The sequence below is a fragment of the Bos mutus genome, chromosome 3 (genome assembly GCF_027580195.1).
Source record: "Bos mutus isolate GX-2022 chromosome 3, NWIPB_WYAK_1.1, whole genome shotgun sequence".
NCBI classification, from domain to species: Eukaryota; Metazoa; Chordata; class Mammalia; order Artiodactyla; family Bovidae; genus Bos; species Bos mutus.
This window is the reverse complement of record NC_091619.1, coordinates 13,484,583-13,505,278: the sequence shown is the minus strand read 5'-3', so window position 1 is coordinate 13,505,278 and position 20,696 is coordinate 13,484,583. Positions and strand designations below refer to the sequence as shown.

General features: G+C 42.6%; 1 protein-coding gene across 6 annotated transcripts in view; it reads right to left on the bottom strand.

The window, feature by feature from the left end:
- LOC138986980 (uncharacterized) overlaps nucleotides 1–20,696 on the bottom strand; it is an 80,664-nt gene that overhangs the window by 1,017 nt on the left and 58,951 nt on the right. Inside the window, exons 1-3 of one of the 6 annotated variants that reach the window (XM_070366975.1) lie at nucleotides 9,415–9,624; nucleotides 5,669–5,729; nucleotides 3,548–3,639 (exon numbers count right to left, since the gene is read on the bottom strand). The gene's annotated coding sequence lies outside the window, so the exon portion shown is untranslated. Of the gene's footprint in view, nucleotides 1–3,547; nucleotides 3,669–5,521; nucleotides 5,634–5,668; nucleotides 5,730–9,414; nucleotides 9,625–20,696 lie in introns of those variants that run through there. The other 5 variants (XM_070366961.1, XM_070366967.1, XM_070366972.1 and 2 more) reach the window with 5 other exon arrangements.

The following is a 20,696-nucleotide window of genomic DNA, read 5'->3' as shown; positions in this document are numbered from 1 at the left end:
CTAAACTGGTTCAGGGAAAACCAAGATACACTTCCATTCACTGCTCCTTCCAGGGCAGTTTCCAATGTGATTTTTTTTGGTAACCGTGGTCCCCTCACCTCCCTCCCTCCTGCTATCTTTACTGATGAGGTATAGGACTGAAGGAGAATATTAGATGCAGGATTAAAGGCTAAAGAATCAAAAGGAGTTAGAAGTCGCTTCGGTGTTACATACACTACAAGAGGTTCAAGAACTGGACTAAAACTGGGAGAAACCCTTATATTCTAAGACTCAGCAATGAGTATGATTGTTGTCAAATATTAAATGTCTATTTCCTCATTTAGAAATAGTCCCAGCTATTTTACCTGAGACCATGAGAGGAATTTATGGATTTTCTGAGTATACACAATCACATTTTTTTTCTTTTAAATGAAGGCAGGGGAAAAAACTAGAGTAAAATGCTATAGAATATTTCTACACTGATCTTAGGAAAAAGCATCCTAAAAACATTTGAGTCTCAATTATATTTAGGGTTGTGTGTTTATTCCCTACCACCTTTAGCTCCCTGCCGCCAGTTTAGATTCTAAAACTGATTATTGCTCTGAAGCTCAACATAATATATGATCATAAACCATACTGTACCTCTCCCTAAACATCAGCAATCACTGGTAAAACAGAAGTAGTCAATGAATCTTCCATGGACAAAGCCAACAGAAAACATTTACCTCAGGAAAAGAAAAGAAGTTACCACCGATACAGTCCCTTTTGATACTTTCTGTCTGTATCACACATAGGAGCACTCCAATCATGTGTCAAACTGAATAGTCCCATGTGTATGATTTACCTCCCTATGAAGACTATGCTCTTTGAAGACAAGATTCTTGTTTTAAATTTCTTTGGTTTTTCTATAATACTCAATATAATGTACTAAGCATGTGGTTAGACCCTAGGTGAGTTACAGAGCAGAAACGCCTGGCACTTGTGTTACACTCCTTCTAAAGAAACTCTGAACATTAAAAGTACCAAATCAACTAGGTCTGCCAGGCATTTCTGATGAGCTGGTAGCAAAGATTATTTCTAAATAATAATCATGTGAACAAAAAATACTTATTTTCAAAGTATTTCCACATTCAGTTTTTTAAACTCACTATACCGTGATCAATGGCATTTTATAGATGAATGGACGGAGCACACGGGCATGAATGCCTTCTCCCAGGTTTCCAATCAGTGCTCCCTGACCTGCTCTTTCCTCTAAGCCACCTCCTTGCCACTACTTTATGATGGAGAAAGAGCACAGAAGGTTCAAACAAGTGCACGGGCTCACTAGAGATGGGAATAAAACCCAGCTGTTTTAACCCTTAATCCAGAGGAGCTGTTGAAATAGGTCACCCTAGTTTTAGCCTATCTGACCCCAAAAACAACTGAGCAAGAAATCTGCCAAGTATCTCATCAGATAACCCTAAAGAATAAAATGTAATTCTTTCAGCTCCTGCGTGTTCAGGTTAGTGCTCAACTGTTTACCTTTCAGGACTGAAAAAAGGGAAGATCTTCCTCTGAATGGTTAATTTTAGCCAGAGAGAGGTATTTCCCCAATATAACTAAATCTTCTAACTCTAAGATCTGCTTATAGAATGTTTCTCTCTTTTCTCTATAAATAATACTTAAAATATTTACTAACTGCACATCAGGTACTCTTATAAGCACTCTCCATACATATTAATTCATTCATAACAACTGTAGAAGGCAGGTCCCATTACTATCCCTGTTTTATTTTATTACTTTTTCTTTTTGATTTTTTTTTTTTGCAGTATAGTTGATTCACTATGCTGTGTTAGATTCAAGTAGACAGCCAAGTGAATCAGTTACACATATACATATATCCTATCCCTGTTTCAGATACGAGGAAACTGAGGCTCTTGGAACAGTACATAATTTGCCCAAGTAAGTTGGTCACACCCTTATTAAGTGGTGGAGCTGGAGGTCAGCCAGACACTCAGGCTGTGCTCTTCATCACTGCAGTACTTCATGAAAAGCATGGACTTGGTGGATAAGGTAAGCCAGCACACAGAAAATGCTTGGTAGCACAACATACGCATTTATGTAAACTAGTACCATGACTTCTACCATCCTCTAGCAAGCTCACTCACCTGTCCTGCCCAATGGCATTTCAGACCTTCACCACTGCCAACCATCATCTTCCTCTCCCAGCGCATGGCCTTGCCCAGGACTTAACAGGGAGAAGAGAAGTCACCAGGCAGGACTCCTTACCATCAAATCTTCAAACCTCTTTTTATCATTGCCTATCCCCTCTTTTTTCTCTATTATTGCAATCAAAAAAAAAAAAAAGCCCACTTTTCCCCCAAAGGTTAGTGCTACCACAGGTGGTCTAGCCCCATCCCTTTCAGCTGACTGAGTACTCACTCTCTTCCATGACCACCCTTCTATGTCCTGCATCACCTGGATATTTCCAATCAGCTCTCAGACATGTTATTCCACCTTCCAGATGAAATAATAATGATAAAGCAAAACAAAACTGGCAAGTTTCCTTACAGAGTTCACAAGACACAGTCTTCATTTCCTTACCTGCCATTCACCCTTTAACATCTTAAACCAACTTCTACCCACAGATAACAAAAACCATGACTTTTGTTAAAGTCACCACTGACTGCTTTTCTAACCTCATCGTACTCCATCTCATAGACTATGCCAGTTGAGCACTCCTTGAAACTCCTCTCTCTTGGCTTCTATAATACCACACTTTTCCAGTCTTCCTCCTTCCTCTTAAGTCACTCTTCATCTGCTTCCTTTGCTGACCCCTTCTCTACCCAATCTCTACAATTTCAAGTTCCTCACAGCTCTACCCCAGGTCCTATTCTCTTCTCATTCTCTAAGTTCTTTCCGTGCCAAGAACTCCCGAATTTCCATCCAGCTCAGCTTCTGCTCTGCTGACCTGTATACACAACTGCCAACTTGGCATCCCACTAGAAGTCTGAAACCTAACAAGGTCAAAGATGAATTCTTCATCCCTATATAGTCTCCCTCCCCAACGTATTTCCCCTTCAGCTTTCTACATTTTAGTAAATGGCAACTTCATCCACCCAGCCGCTCATGCCAGAAATTTAGAGTCATTCTTGACACCTCTCTCCCTCACCCCTAACCTTCCCATGTCAAGTTTGAATATTTTTGCTGAGTAAAGAAAATCTCAATTTCACTGTTTCTTCTTCAGAGATAGAGGATACTGTAAAGCCACTAATCTAGATGAAATGCTCCATTACATTCTTTTCATAGCATCCTATGTTTTTCCTTCAAACATTTCTCCTGTTGTATAATTATGTGGTCATTTGCATTAACATTCATCTGTCATGCTAGGCTCCATGAAGGTAGGAGGGTCTGTAAAGGATCAAGGCTGATTTATTCATCCTTGTATTCCTAGTACTTGCTATAGTATCAGATACATGCCATTTGCTCAAAAAGTATTTGTTGAATAAAAGTTGAAGCTTTTCCCCAAGATCATCTCCTAAGCCAGGCCTGCTTTCTAGGGCCCCCATCCATCCATCAGGCTACTCACCAAAACCCCAAGGGTCACGATAAGGCAGTGCTCATCCTGGAGGTGGGGAGCTTGGGGAGTCCAGGAACCCCTGTCTCAGAGGTGACCCTCACCTGGATGAGGATAAAGGAAAGAAGAGTTTCTAAGGAAGGAAAACAAAATCATCAGTGCCACTTAGTTACTATTTGAAGACCCAGTTTCCTATCTACAGAGTATTAGTTTAAGAGGAAGTTGTCATCTCCCATGTAAACAGCATCAACTTCCAATTATTTCAGGGTGTATCATCCAACCTGCAGATACCTCAAGCCCCTTGTAACTTTCCCTCCTTCCAAAGTGTACATTTTCTTTTCAGAGACTGGAAAAATATTAAGGGCAAAGAAAATCGATTTGTCTACTTTTCTGAATATTTAGTAGGGAAAAAAATCCTCACATTTTTGCTTCTTCCCATTCCTAATTAGTACAGAGAATTGAGAGCTGACTGTAAAGGTGAAAGAGACAAAATTCCAGACACACTTTTGAATTCACAAAGCACATACCATTCACAGTTCCTCCCTACTCTCAACTGTAACTTTACATGGCAAGCATTCAGCAAGAAAATTTATTTTCACACACTTTTGGGAGAACATATGACTGAACGACAGGGCCACAAGATCTCCTTTGCTTGAGAGCCTACTGTGTGTAAAATGCTATACCAAGTTGAGCTAGGTAAATTGGTAAAACACTAAGTAACTCAGCAGGCAGAACTATTTCCAACATTAGTCCTTGTAAACTACAATGATAATGCTGAGCCTCCCTCTTCACCCAGAATTTATAGTTTTGAAATGGCAGGGAAAAACCAAGTTCCAGACTGTCCTAAGGCCAAATTTCTTAGGAATCTTTAAAAGGAGATTCTATAAGGTTGCCATGAAACTGTCAATAAATCCACAACTTGGTCTAACTTAGCTCAGAATCACCTCTACAATTCCAATTTCAACTTTTCCAATGATCCTTTCCCACTCTCCTGCTCTAAGAAGTCAAGTTTATTACAAGTATGTCATGTTTAACAAATTTCATTTCTATGCTATGACCACTACGCCATAAAAGGCATAGTATCAAACTTAGAATGTGGAACTAGAAGGCCCTGGGATTCCATTCCGAGCTCATTCTTAAGTTCTGGCATACCAGCTACTAAAAGGCTTCCTTCTCAGCAAAGTACACAATAGGAAGAACCAATCTTTCCCAAATATGTGGAGAAAAGAACACTATACTATAGTCTTATGTAGAAAACCCTGGTCCTAACAAAACACTAAGATATGTTTTCATACTCAAAGGGTAAAAACTCATCTAATGTCCTTCAAGCTAACAAACTTTAAGCAAGCAAATAAATTTGTATCAAGCTCAAGGGTTCTGATAAAATGTAACTAATAAAAAATGAACGTCATCTATCAGCCTTTAGAATAATGGCTACCCAAAGTAAAACTTTAGCACAAATGTCCCTTCTTTGTGAAACTTTGATTCCAAACCATCCCCAGGAATGTCCTCCATGGCCCCAGAGCATTATAGTCATGACACTTTTAAAACACTTTGAGAATTGTATCCTTGTTATGTACAGCCAGGGAACCTCCTGAGGAAAGGGCCATCATCTCAGCACCCAAAAGAAGAAACTCAATAAATGCTAGTTGATCCGTGTATGATGAGCGGGGGGCTTGTGTACTGCTACTTCTGTTTCACATCCCCACATAGCAATGATGACATGATAAATACTTCTTCAACTTCTCACCATCTGCCTTTCCTAGGAAATACGTTACTGCAGAAGTCCCTGTTCACAGAAAAGTATAAGGTAATTGCACTTACAGCTATGACTTGCGTTTAACTTGATGACCACTGCCTTGGGATCTGCTACAATAATGAACAAATATAGTTTTAACTTACAAGAGACCCTACGGAAGCAGAAACAAAATCGAAAATACACTGACTGAATAACAGAAGTTACATGTTCACAACCAGGCTCTTTACCTTTCAAGATGTCCAACTTGCTCTCTCTTCTAACATTGGGACACAGCGATCCCAAACAGAAAGGAATTTTTAGGTCAAAGTGGAGTGACACCAGCTAGTCCCACATTCAGTCCTACAGGAATGAGAAGAATGGAAAAAAGTTCATACCCCATCACACCAACAGCAAAGAAAACCACAATTCCCCAAGGCTCCGTGACCAAAACAATATCTGGAAGAAAGAATAAGAAAAAAATTAGGTCAAAAATGTGGAAGGCAGGCAAAACCACTAAAACTCAAAATGCAAGTAGCTAGAGCACTCTAGCCCACATCTATCCCACTGAACACTGGGAAGTCTAGAAAAGCAAAATCCATCAGACACAAAAGCCTCATTCTAGTCATTGGCTTTAACTTTCTCCTCAACCAAGAACAGTTATCACAGGTTGCAAAATAGACTTTTATTTCATATCTTCTCTACGCCCTTGTTCTTAGCATTGTGAAGATATTGAGGCTTATAAGGCGAGTGGCCATAAGATAATTGACCTTTCAAAAATCAGCTGGTCTATAGCAGGAGCTCTTATCCAGGGATCCACGACCTCCTAAGCAGTCTGTAGAAAGAGGAGGGGAGGCAGCTGTGAACTTGGCTGGAGAATATTTTGATCTTCATACTCACTAACCTCCAAGTAAAAGTTAGCACCACCTTCAACAATGAATGCAGGTAACAACCCACAGTAGTATTAGCTATTCTGTGACTATGTCACCAAGAGTAACCACAAGACACTTCATATCACATTACCATTATGGCAGATCTCACAACATACTATTTATACTCATCACTACTTCAAAACTATAGTATCTGCAGCTACATTTTGTTATTTAATGAGCTAAAAACATATAAACTATTGTATCACAACTGTTTTAACATTTTGATAACTGTTTCTACATTTTGATAACTGTTTCTGTGTCATTTGTAATTTTATATACTTTATACATTAAAAAAACCCACGATTCTCAGAAGGGGTCCTATGCTTCATTAAATTGCCAAAGGAAAACATGCGGCACAGAAGATTAAGAACTTCTGATCTAGAGCAAATAAAGTTTCTATAGACCCCAACATAGTTACCAAGGCAGACAGACAAGTCATTCCACCAGCAGTACTTCATAGATGAAGAAAATTAAACCACTAGATTTCCCAGGTGGTGCTAGTGGTAAAGAACCTGCCTGCCAATGCAGGAGAGATAAGAGATACCGGTTCAATCCCTGGGTGGGGACGATCCCTGGAGGAGGGCATGGCAACCCACTCCAGTATTTCTGCTTGGAGAATCTCATGGAGAGAGGAGCCTGGCGGGCTACAGTCCATGAGGTCGCAAAAAGTCAAACACAACGGAAGCAACTTAGCACGTAAGCAAACCACCAGGAAGACAAGCAACACGTCCAAGGTCACACAAATTTAGGGTCAGCATCAGCTTAGGTTAGCACTCACAGCATGTATAGTTCCACTCTCCCACGGGGACTGTTGCTTACATTTCTACAACTGTCATCACTATTCCTGTCTTACCACCAAATGAGGAAGAGGTATCACCTTTCAAAACTCACGTAAAACCCAAACCCAGACAATAGAACAAGGCAGATACACAGGTAGAAGGTACTCCTTTTTGTTTCCTGATCAAGCACAGGGCATGTTTCAGAAGCTGAATTTGGTCTGGTCCTGAGATAGCAATTTTTCAGAAGTGAGGAAAAAGTTGGTCTACACAAACTTTCATTCCCAGATGTGTCCAAGGCACTTTGCAGATAATCATTAACTTGTTTGGTGCCACAATGCATTATGAGTGATGAGGGCAGTGGTAACCCCGCTTTATAAAAGGGAAAACTGGAGAATAAATATGAGAGATTTGTTTGAAGTCACATATAAGTCAATGGGAAGGCCAGCGTTCTAATACCAAGTTCAAGGCTCAACCAAATCACCATCATCAAATATTTAGTTGATTACAATGCTTGTGAAACCTCTGTACTTCCCCTGCCCCCCACAAGCCAGAGAACATTTTCTTTTGATTCACAGGACCAGACACTTCTGAAGGCTATGGGAAAAGTATCCCATAGAATAAATTCCAATGTACGTAAGTGCTTTTTCACTTACGCTAGTCATGTAGGAATCCAGGTCAGGAATCCTTAGCTCAACAGCCAAGTTACTACATAAAACTTGCCTTATAAGAAGAGAACAGTATGGAAATTGTTTCTTCATCTTTTACTCAATGACCTCTTTATCATCTACCACATGTTTAGGAACTATTATCATCTTACATTCAACACTGTTATTACAAAATAATATCCTAATGATTCAATACAATCAGATCCTAGATGCTAAAACTATGAAAGATCATCTCTATGTCAACTTTGCCTTAAATTTCCTCTTTACCCAAAACACCAATTAATGGAATCCTTACTTTCCAAAGCATCCTTATGCCATCTAACTAACTGCTCCATTTATTAACCCATTTCTGTTTTTTATAGACTGGGTCTTTTTCAACAGTTAGCAAGATCCTTCTCAAATCTGTACTTAGGATGGTAATGTTTTTCACACTTAACATTAACTCCTTTTTATAAATCATGAGCATCCAATCAAAAACCAAAATCAACAGAACAATCATGTTGTACAATCTCCATGAAGAGTGAAAAGTTAACCTACATAGGGGTCTTACCTACCAATACCCATCTGCACCCCCTAACCCTTACTCACAACTACTTATCCTTCCTACCTGCTAATTCTGATTCATCACTTCCAGCGCAGTGGACAAGAGTCCAAATCTCTGACCCAAGAATGAACAGTTAGTTCTTGAACACATTAAATGCTAACAAACACTCCACTACACACCACTGATCAAAACGTAACTCTTTACATAGCCACTCATTCATTTTCCCTGTATAGTTACTGCCCAGGGATCTGAATATGTTTGCCCTAAGGAAAGTTTAACTTTGCACCAATTCTACCCCACCTTAGTCTCTCACTACTGACACAAAGTTACGTCCATTTCTCTACTTTGTCTAGTAAGTTTATCAGTCTCCAACTGGGCTGCAGTCTAGGCTCCAAGTCACTCTTCTCTATGGCAGGTAGGGCCTTGGAAGACAGGTTTCAGGCCTCCTCCTTCAGGCTTGGGAGCCTTCACAGAAGGCCCCCAGAAACACTATTATAGGCCTCTGGCCCTTCCCTCTGAACATAATAACCAAGTCTGCTGTTTATTTCCATAGAATATCTCCATTTCACCAGGCTGGTCCAACACCAACCAGTGACATCTTTACTAGTCTTTGCAACTTTCAAAGGTCAAGGACTACAGCTCCATTCTGGAAATCACTGGTGTGTCCACGACCCCCACAATGACTCAGTGACCTAGACATCACCAACTCACCTGCTGGAGCCCTTTACTACAGGAACATTCCTCTTAGCTTCGGGTTCCCCCACCCTCCAACAAGTCACTGGCCTGCAAACTCCCCTTTACCTGTCTATCCATCTTCTGGGTCTAACAGACCCCACCAAACTCAACTCGAATTCAGCTCTCCATCTCGTCCCTACGATGTCCCTTCATCCCAGGACCCTGGGACTGTCCCATGTCCTCGTTTAGTCTCTCCAAGCACCGCCTGGGACACAACATCTAAAAAGCTGAGAGACGCCTCAGTCTCTCCCCACCGCTGGTGGGCAGAGGACGCCCCCCCAACCTCCCCCCACAGGTCTCTCTAGACTCAACTCTTAAATTCACAACCTCCACCCCCACCCCTTTTCTCCCCTCACCCCAGCCCCTAACCCTCCGCGGCTTTGGCTATCCTTGCCCTCAAACCCGCTCAAAACACGCGGACGCGGACCCGGCCCCCCCTACCCCCGGCTCGGGTCCTTCCCCTCCCCCTCCCCCTGAGGTGCCACTTACCCCCGAGGCAGGAGTGGGGGAGGGGACAGGAGGAGCGGTGTAGGGGAGGGGGCTTCGGTCCGGGGCGGCTTTCAGCCCCGGGGGGCCGGGGCCGGGGCCAGCGGCAGCGGCGGCGCAGCGTCTCCCCCCGGCGGCGGCAGCGGCGGCGGCGGCGCCGGCCCACTCCCGCAGGCACACATAGGCTCCATTGTCCGCCGGCGCCTCCCCCTTTCCGGCACCCCCCTCCCAGTACCGCCCCTTCCCCCTCCCCTCGGCCCTCCCCCAGCCGCACCGCGCCACGAAAGGTACCGCCGGCCCCGCCTCGGACGCAAGCGGAACAGTGCCCCCTCCCCCGCTGCTCCGACGTCCCGCCCGGCGGGGGAAGAGGGAACTGCCCCTCCCCACCTCAGCGCAGGGCCCAGCCGCCGGGAAGGGCCCGCCCCCCTCCAAGGGAATGTCACTTGTCCCCCTCCCGAACGCGCGTAATGGTACCAACCCGGCCGCTTCGTCCTCCCCCTCCCCAGCCTTCCCGGAGAGGCACCGCCCCCGAGCCCCGCCCACCAAGTAGCCTCGCCTCCTCGACCCCGCCCCTCCCTCCAATATTTTACTATGGAACCGCCCACCGTCAGCACCACCTCCTGCTTTGCATGGACACGCCCTCCAGGTCCCCTCCCCAGTTCGTCACCCGGCCAGAGGTGACGCCTACTCCCCACCTTAAAGCGGCAGAGCCCCCCTCTTCTCAACTAAAAGAACCTCCCAAAGGGCCGGCGGGGTGGGAGGTGCGGCCAGGGAGGGACTCTTCTTACACCTTTATTTTCACGTTCACATTCACCGGACCTCCCCACCGCCTCCTGCAGCACCGGGGAGCAACACGGTGGAAAAGGCGCGGAGGGGGAAGGGCAATGTGGAATTTGGCCATCTTTGACAGAAAAGAATTGGGAGCTGCCAAAGGAAGGGGTTCTTCCCTCACACTTCCCTGCTGTCCTGGTCCCGGCCTAGTCCTCAGTCTTCGAGGAGACCCCTGCCTACCTCCAGGATGCGGTTCCACCCTAACCCATCCCCTCTCCCGTCCCTGGTCTTCACCCCTCTGTCTCTGCACTGCCTTTGCTGTTGCCGGCTTTCTCCCCTCCCAAGAGTGCAGGCCCCTTTCGGGGTTGCACTCTCCTCCACCTTCTCCGAGGCACGTTCTAGCCATGTCCAGCAGACACGTTGGGTAGCAGGGTCTCTTCTTCCTTACGGAGCCCGCCCCAGCCCCACTCACGCACCGCTATCTAGTGCCTATAGAGAACCTCTGCCCAGATCCTAGAATCGCTTCATAACCGCTTTTTTAATCACTTCCCTGGTTTTTGGAAGGCCTGTGCTTTGGAGACCTCAAACCCCAGGCATTCCGGCACTGCCCCCTGTGAAGTGAGAGGGTAACCCATTAGATTGCACTTTGCTCAGAAGGAAAAATGACGGCACCATGGTGAGCGCATGTTGCTGAATAAAGCTCAGATTCTGACTACTCCTGTTTTATCTTTGTGGCCCTTGTTGCTGCTGTGCCCAGCTGCTATTACAGACCTGTCTGCTCCACAGCCCTCCCCAGAACACACTGTTTAAATCTCTGTGTTTGTGCTTTGTAGAGTATTGATCTAAGATGTTTCTGTAACTATGTGCACTGGCCCCACAGCTTTTCTCAATCAGTTAAATGAAGACCGCCTATGTTACACTGTACTTCGTATTCTCCCTGAAGATAGACGGAGGCAACATGGCCAAGAGAAGCAGATAAAATTTTCTTCTGTATTTGCCTCCATCACCAAGTTTTAACCAGGTACTTATTTCTAAGAAATGTTAGTTTCCCTGTCTAGAAAATAGGAAACGTTCCTTGTGGCAATCTTTTAACAAATGGTGCTGGTGGTAAAGGATGGTACATCCTCAGTCGTGTCTGACACTTTGTGATCCCATGGACTGTAGCCGGCCAGGCTCCTCAATCCATGGGATTTCCCAGGCAAGAATACTGGAGTGGGTTGCTATTTTCTTCTCCAGGGGATCTTCCCTACCCAGGGACTGAACCCTCGTCTCCTGTGTTGGCAGGCGGGTTCTTTACCTTTGAGCCACCAGAGAAGCCCATAAAGGACGATACAGGAGAGCCCTGAATGATAAAACTTTGGAAACAATTTAAAACTCTGGGCTGGTCATGCAAGTTTCTATACCATGGCTCCCCAGCTTAGATTCTATGAAAAACTGTTTTTTTCATAGCAGACGTTTTCTCTTTGTCTTATGTTATGACTGAGCATGCTGTGCTGTGCTTAGTCACTCAGTCGAGTCTGACTCTTTGCGACCCCATGGACTGTAGCCCCCCAGGCTCTTCTGTCCACGAGGATTCTCCAGCAAGAATACTGGAGTGGGTTGCCATGACCTTCTCCAGGGGATCTTCCCAACCAAGGGATTGAACCCAGGTCTTCCGCATTGCATGTCGAAAGAAAAAAGGCAAAAGCAGGTATAAATATAAATTTAAGATCAATTGAAGGATTCCTAATGGAAAAACATTACAATGCTTTTTGTCAAGTTTTGGTGATAGAATATTTGATGAAACATAATAAGGACCTCTGTAAAAAAAAAATGGTACGAGGAAAGTCAGGTCTGGACATATGAAAAGATAATTAAATCCAGAAATATGCAAGAGGCATTTACAATTACTAATGTAGATGGAAAGAAGGGATTCACAGACTTATCTGTAAGAGAAAACCACTACTAAAATAAACTCTGGGCTAGGGTGTTCCAGACCAGATCACCTCTGCCCAGAAAGGTAAAAAAAAAGCTCATTATAAGAAGTCTTAACCATTTTACAAGGCCTTACACCCTCACTTAACTATATATGTCAAAGTTTGGAATTATTTACTGAACCAGAAGAAAAAGCAAATGAATATTAAATGTGCAACACCAGGCTAAAAGAGCAATAATACTGAGAATTTAAGCAAGCTGAAAGTCATGAAATTCAAAGGTTAGAGACTCCATAGTAATGGTAATTTAGCTACATTGCACATGGGATAGAAATGCATTTAAAATATTATTTACTGTAATGAAGTAGTTTATCTATTTTTATTAGTTTTTTTCCTCTGAATTTTCTAACTTCCATGCATCTGCATCTCACTTGAGAAAGTTTTCTATCTATTTTACTGGATAGGGATCTAGCATACTGTTTATACATAAATACTAATTGATAATGATGAAGTCGTTGTGAGAAGCATCCTTTAAGTAAAAGCTTCAAACTATTTCTCTTACTGTAGAAATTCTAAGATAAATCATTTTTTTAATCCAAACGGTAATAAACAATATTATTTTTAATATTGTTAAAAATAAAAGCTTTCAACACTAAAGAGATCTGGGTTTGATTTTTTACTTTCTGAAATATGCTTCTCCTAATGATGATAAGCACTCACTGTGATACAAACATGGATGGTATGTCTGGCTTAGTTCTTCAACTAATCACCGCACCTGTTATTTGTGTGTCACTAGTCTTTTTCACTTGTAAGCTCCACCTTTGAAATGCTTTTGTTCTCTCAGCTTTTGATAAACATATATCTAAATTTCTGGGTTGGAAAGAACCACATCCTATTTTACAGATGAGAATTCTGAGACATAGAAGTTTCATGACTTGCCAAAATTATGCCCATTTTTAGGGACTAGAATTTAAGTCCAACACTCTACAGCACTGTTCTAACCTCCGAGGATTATTCACTCCTAACAATATTTACTATTGTAGGAGAGAATATTAGATAATAAAATCAAGACTCGGAAAGGCTGAACCCACTCAGTCAGCTGGTGGTAGGGTTACAAGCATCTTGCTATTTAGTTCAGAAGTCATGTCCGACTCTTTTGTGACCCCATGGACTGCAGCCCACCAGGTTCCTCTATCCATGGGATTTCCCAGGCAAGAATACTGAAGTGGGCTGCCATTTCCTTCTCCAGGAGGTCTTCCCAATCCAGGGATCGAATCTGAGTCTCCTGGATTGCAAGCAGATTCTTTACCACTGAGCCACCCAGGACAGCAAGGGTTATAAGAGGCCCTAACAAATTCTTGTCCTTGGTCAAAGTCCTTAGTTTGTTCATGATTTCCTGCTTCTTAAACTGTTTCTTAGCAATTTATCTGGGCTTCCCCAGTAGCTTAGCAGAATCCACCTGTGATGCAAGAGCTGCGGGTTTGATCCCTGGGTAGGGAAGATCCCCTGGAGGAGGGTATGGCAACCCACTCCAGTATTCTTGTCTGGAGAATCCCATGGACAGAGGAATACTACCAAGATGGTCATTTATGACTGAAAATGAGGGGTTAGAATGGACCAGCATCTTGACTTTCATAGGTACTACCCAATGCTGTAGTAAAATAGTCAGGAAGGGATTTCTTCTTTAGGCTGCCCATGAAGCAGATTTCACCAATCCATTTAAGCCAATGAGAAGTTCCAGAGCTTCATCCCTGCCAGGTATATTGAGGGCTAATTGTCCTTTTTGTAAGGAAGAAATCAAAATTCCCATCTCCTTTCTTCCTGCCACTCCACCTGGGGCCACTGGCACTCTGATGTGAGCTTGGGTCTTGTTCTATGTCCCCACATATCTGCTTTCCACAACCCGGGCATCAGAGGCACTCTATCTGTAAAAGCTCTGACAGATCTGTCATGTGACACTCATTTCCCTTTAGAAGGTACCACACTCACTCCATTGCCTGCCTTCTAGAAGCCAAACTTTGTAACACCCAGTCTGCAAATTCTTAAGCCCTAATTGATCGATTACCGTGATATTGAATGGTTTGCCTTGGAAACAAACAGAGATCATTCTGTTGTTTATGAGATTGCATCCAAGTACTGCATTTCAGACTCTTTTGTTGACCATGATGGCTACTCCATTTCTTCTAAGGGATTCCTGCCCACATTAGTAGATATAATGGTCATCTGAGTTATATTCACCCATTCTAGTCCATTTTAGTTCGCTGATTCCTAGAATGTCAACGTTCACTCTTGCCATCTCCTGTTTGACCACTTCCAATTTGCCTTGATTCATGGACCTAACATTCCAGGTTCCTATGCAATATTGCTCTTTACAGCCTCGGACCTTGCTTCTATCACCAGTCACATCCACAACTGGGTATTGTTTTTGCTTTGGCTCCATCCCTTCATTCTTTCTGGAGTTATTTCTCCACTGATCTCCAGTAGCATATTGGGCATCTACCAACCTGGGGAGCTCCTCTTTCAGTATCCTATCATTTTGCCTTTTCATACTGTTCATGGGGCTCTCAAGGCAAGAATACTGAAGTGGTTTGCCATTCCCTTCTCCAGTGGACCATAGGAATCAAGATTGCCAGGGGAAATATCAATAACCTCAGATATGCAGATGACACCACCCTTATGGCAGAAAGTGAAGAGGAACTAAAAAGCCTCTTGATGAAAGTGAAAGAGGAGAGTGAAAAAGTTGGCTTAAAGCTCAACATTCAGAAAACGAAGATCATGGTATCTGGTCTCATCACTTCATGGGAAATAGATGGGGAAACAGTGGAAACAGTGTCAGACTTTATTTTTTGGGGCTCAAAAATCACTACAGATGGTGATTGCAGCCATGAAATTAAAAGACGCTTACTCCTTGGAAGGAAAGTTATGACCAACCTAGATTAGCATATTCAAAAGCAGAGATATTACTTTGCCAACAAAGGTCCGTCTAGTCAAGGCTATGGTTTTTCCAGTGGTCATGTATGGATGTGAGAGTTGGACTGTGAAGAAAGCTGAGTGCCGAAGAATTGATGCTTTTGAACTGTGGTGTTGGAGAAGACTCTTGAGAGTCCCTTGGGCTGCAAGGAGGTCCAAGCAGTCCATCCTAAAAGAGATCAGTCCTGGGTGTTCTTTGGAAGGACTGATGTTAAAGCTGAAACTCCCAATACTTTGGCCACCTCATGCGAAGAGTTGACTCATTGGAAAAGATTCTGATGCTGGAGGGATTGGGGGCAGGAGGAGAAAGGGACAACAGAGAATGAGATGGCTGAATGGTATCACTGACTCGATGGACATCTGTTTGGGTGAGCTCTGGGAGTTGGTGATAGACAGGAAGGCCTGGCGTGATGCGATTCATGGGGTGGCAAAGAGTCGGACACAACTGAGCGACTGAACTGAACTGAATTGATCGATATAGAAATGCCAATTCCCCTTCCCCAGCTTTCCAGTTTAGCCATAGTCCATCATGGCTCAATGAGAAACAACCAATATGTTCCATGTGCTCTAACCATTTCTCCCCTAGATCTCTTGGTCTTCAGGCCAGTTCTTCACATCTGTCCTTACAGTCTCATGTCTCCTTTCTTACTCAGTTTCCACTAATTTACTATTTCATATATTCTTAACCTCTTTCCCAAGAATAATTCTCTGCAAGTATTTCTACTATTTAATTTCATTTTCTTCTGCTAGACCTTTCTCCAGGAATTTTGCCCATTGGATATACCTATTTTATTTTTCCTGGGTTCTGCCTTCACTACTAAAATCTTCCCATTTCCCACAATCAGTCTCTTCCCAGCTTTTCTGGAGTTGGAACCCAACTACTGCAGCTTTGACCTCACTTCCATGGTTTGAGTCCAGGTTGCTCTTACTAGCCACACTGCCTTTTGGAATCCTTGACCACCTACCATTCCAGCAATTGAAATTCCTATGGCTGAGATGTACCCACATTTGTTTTCACTCCTGGGCTGGCAGACATTACTAGAAAAAAAAACCCATGAAACCAAAAAAAAATATGGATCTCAATCAAATTTCAAGTGATGAAACTTTAATCGAACTTTATTGGGTTTTACTTGGCAATCCTTTTATGCATCCTCATTGCCTCCTATATCATTTCCTACAGCAGTTATTCCAAACTTTGTCTCCTACTTCTCCTACACTGCAAGACCAACCATGTCATCGCATCTCAACTTGGAAGGGTTTTGCTCAGTTATCTGTCTGTCTTCCATTTACTTACTCTTTAGAATCTTTAGTAAAATCTTTCTTACACAAATACTCTTTTCCCCCCTTTCGTTTCATTCCCAGTTTATCTATAGGGTAACCTACATTCTCTCCCATCACAATTCCTTTTCTTCCTCTGTAATTAACCCAACCATCTAACCAAAATCCTTTCTCCAATATGGCCAAACCTAATCACCAAATCCATCCAATGAATATCCTTTCCTTACTCTCTTACGGTTTGAGCTCCAAGATACAAAGATATTCTTGTTTCGTCTAGTCCCCATCCCTCAATTTTATTGAGATATAATTGACATATAACATTGTGTAAGTTTAAGGTATACATATAGTGATTGAATATATGTATATATTGTGAAATAAGTACCACCTTGACTGTAGTTAACATCCATCATCTCACATAGTCACGATTTGTGTATGTGTGATGAGAACTTTTAAGACCTACTCTCCTAGCAACTTTCAAATATACACTACAGTATTGTTGGTTATAGTCACCATGCTGTACATTACACACCCACATCCTATTTATCTTATAACCGGAAGTTTGTACCTTTTGACTGCATGTGTGTTTGTGTGTGTGCTCAGTCCCATCTGACCTGCCAAGCTCCTCTGTCCATGGAATTTTCTAGGCCAGAATACTGGAGTGGGCTGCCATTCCCTACTCAAAGGGATCTTCTGGACCCAGGGATTGAACCCACTTCTCCTGCATCTCCTGCATTGGCAGGCAGATTCTTTACCTTTGAGCCACCTTTTGAATACCTTCATACCTTTCCCCCAACCCTCTACCCTCTGCCTCTGGTAATCACCAATCTGTTCTCTGTTTTTGTGAGTCTGGGGTTTTTTGATTTCACATACAAGTGAGATCACACAGTATTTGTCTTTCTCTGTCTGACTTACTTCACTCAGGATAATGCCTTCAAGTTTCATCCAAGTAATGGCAAATGGCATAACTTCTTTTCTATGGTTGAGTAATATTTCACTGTATATACATATAACATACCTTCTTTATCCATTCATCTATTATTTGGCTATTGTAAACAGTGCTGCTGTCAGCATGGGGGTGCAGATATCACTTCAAGATGGTGATTTCATTTCCTTCTAATAGATACCTAGAGGTCTGTCTACTTTATTGACTTAAATACTTCCTTGACCTGAACATTTCTTGAATGTTCCTTAAACTCCTTGGTTCTTTGATCTTTTCTTTCTCCACTCCTCCCTAGGATTTCTCTCTCTCGCTCTCTTAACTTTAACTATCACCTCTTTGCAGTTGATCAACACATCTGCAGGTTTAACACAGGCCTCTCTTGAGCTTAAATCCTGCATTTCTATTCACTCAGCTTACCCATCTAGGAGTCAATTTAATACATCAAAAAACAAACTCACAATCTTTCAGAATTATGCACTGTCTCTCACTTAGGCTCGAAACTTTGGAGTAATCCTGACTCAAAATTTCCAGCCGCTATATATTTTACTCAATCATCAGTGTCCACAAATTCCTCCTTAAATCAATTTCTTGTTTTCTGTTCTCAAGTTGGGACTGTTGTAATAGTTTCTAAATAGACATTCCTGCCTCCAGCTTCTCCTCTCAATCAATTCTCCGCGTTCTTCCTAAATAGATCTTTCCGAAAGACCTGTGTGTGTATACATACATGTACATACGTGTGTGTGCATCTAATCATTTGTGCAGGGCTAATTCCTCTCTAATTATTTAAGCCCTACTTGTTCTTCTGGAACCAACTATCCCAACATCCCCACAATATAGTATAGCAGGAAAAACAGTGGCTTTAGAGTTACCAGGACCTGGATTTGAATATTAGACTGCATTTTACTGGCCAAATAACTTCAAACTTCATAGAAAAAAAATATTATTTTCTTTATCATTAAGTTCAGTAGTAGGTGTTTATATCACTTGTTTTAGAACACAACTTAGATATGCAAATGTATAATATTAATAGTGTGTGTACATGTGTGCAAAGTCACTTCAGTCCTGTCCAACTCTTTGCGACCCTATGGACTGTAGCCCACCAGGCTCCTCTGTCTATGGAATTCTCCAGGCAAGAATACTGGAGGGGGTTGTCATTCCCTCCTCCAGGGGATCATCCAGACCCAGGGATCGAACTTGTGTCTCCTGCAGCTCCTGCATTGCAGGAGGATTTTTTACTGCTGAGCCACCAGGGAAGCCCAATAATAATATCATCTACCTTTTGTTGTAGTTGCCAGTCCTTCCCTATATCCTGAGAGCAGAATCTGACACCTCTTTGTGTTTCGAAGTCATTTAGCTATTGCTACATTTATTGAGCATCTACTAGATGCAGGGCATCTTGAGGGGAACAAAAAATGAATCGGGTACACGATTTTGTCTTCCAAGTATAATCAGACTTATACGGAAGATTCATTCATCAGGGGTGGTTGAGGGGGAGAGAAAATTCTTAATTTACCAGGTACTTTGCAAAGTACCAAAGATTCAAATAAGAAGAGGCCATGTTCCTTGACATTAGAATCTGGGATCTATCCAGTTAGGGATACTGATTAGCAAACATTTATAATCAAGTATAGTAAATACTGGTTCAATCCCTGGGTTGGGAAGATCCTCTGGAGCCGGCCATGGCAACCCACTTCAGTATTCTGGCCTGGAGAATCACCATGGACAGAGGAGCCTGGTGGGCTACAGTCTATGGGGTCTCAAAGAATTGGACATGACTGAGTGACTAAGCACAGCACAGCACATAGTAAATGCTATGATATGGATACATACCAGGCATTTGGGGCACACAGAGGAGGGGTATCTAAGTCAGACAGCAGAGTCAGGGGACACAATAAGACCTGAGCAGAATCTTAAAAAATGTGTAGCAGCAACCAGGCAAGACTCAGCAATGAGCAAAGGCTTGGCTGTATGAGAATGTATATAAATAACCACAATACAAGAGAGAAAGTAATAAATAAGTGGCAGAGCAGAAGCAAAAAGTGGCAGTCAAGAGGAGGTACATTCTTGGGAGTCGGGTGAGGTGAGCAGAAACTGCTGTGTGGTAGTGGAGGCATTTGAAGCAATCTGAAGGGTTAAGGGGTCAAGTTCAGACACGCGGTGGGGCCGGATACCTCTTTGTCCTCTGAGCATTCTGTGCTGTGCCCTGTACACAGTGATATAGGACCTTGTTTGCTGTGATGATGGCGATGATTATGATGATGGTGGTGATATCTAGGTTTTTATCATGAAGTTGCCTCTTTCCAGACTGTTTACAAGGGGAGAATCATGAATCAAAAAAGCATTTCTCGGTGGAGAGCCTCTCAGTCAGACTGCCTGGCTTGAATCCCAGCTTTCCATTAGAGGGCTGTGTGACTTTAGAAAAATTACTTAACTTCTCTAGGGTTGAGTTTTTTCTTCCATAAAATGGAGTAATGATAGTGTATGGAACAAATGAATGACTACATATAGACATGTAGGAAGAGTGCCTGGCACACTGTAGGTACCCAATAAACCTTGGTTATTATTATTACATTTGTGCATCTCTGGATTATCCACAATGGGGTTGGCCTTAAGAGAGATTTTAGGAGCACTGAAAAGGCCATCTCCTCAATACTTCACTTATTGTCACATCACTTCTCACTCGTTGGTATCTCTTCAACTCTCCTAATACACTCCTTTAAATTCTGTCATTAGACATTCATAACTTTGGATTTGAGATGTCACTTTCCCAGTATCTTGGGAAGGAACATAATAAGGGGTTGGCCCTTTGTCACTTTAAAATTTTATCTGGCCAGACCTCTATCCTTCTTAACTGCCAACTATACTGAGGAAATATGGAGAACACAGAAAAGGTTAATTCTGAAACTTGGAGAAACTTTTTCCTCAGAAACTCAAGCTAGAAGGAGATACTCAGAGGGCTTCCCGAGGACAGCAGGTACTCTGGGATTGGAAAAACAGGTGAGACAGCAGAGAGAGGCCAAGAAGTGATGAGGAAAGCAAAAATAAGGTCATTCGTGTCAGTAAAGACACTAACTTAACAAACAGTGCTGATCTTAACTTTGGAACTCTTCAATCACCACGCCTTTCTCCTCTCTGTGCTGTGTTTTAGAATAAATAATTTTTCTCAGGATAAATCTTGATTTATATTAATGAAGGAGACCATACAGGTGATCAAGAAACCCCTGGATTTAAATTTTAATAATGACTTTTACTTGTTTGCTTTCTGAGTTATCAAAACTAATAAAACACCTACTATCTGTCTTAATGCCAAATTACTGAGAGCGAGAATTTCATTAGCGGCTGAAGAAATAGTCCCTCTCAGGCACCTTATAGTCCAAATAAGGAAGCATAAAAATTAATAACAACTAATTCCT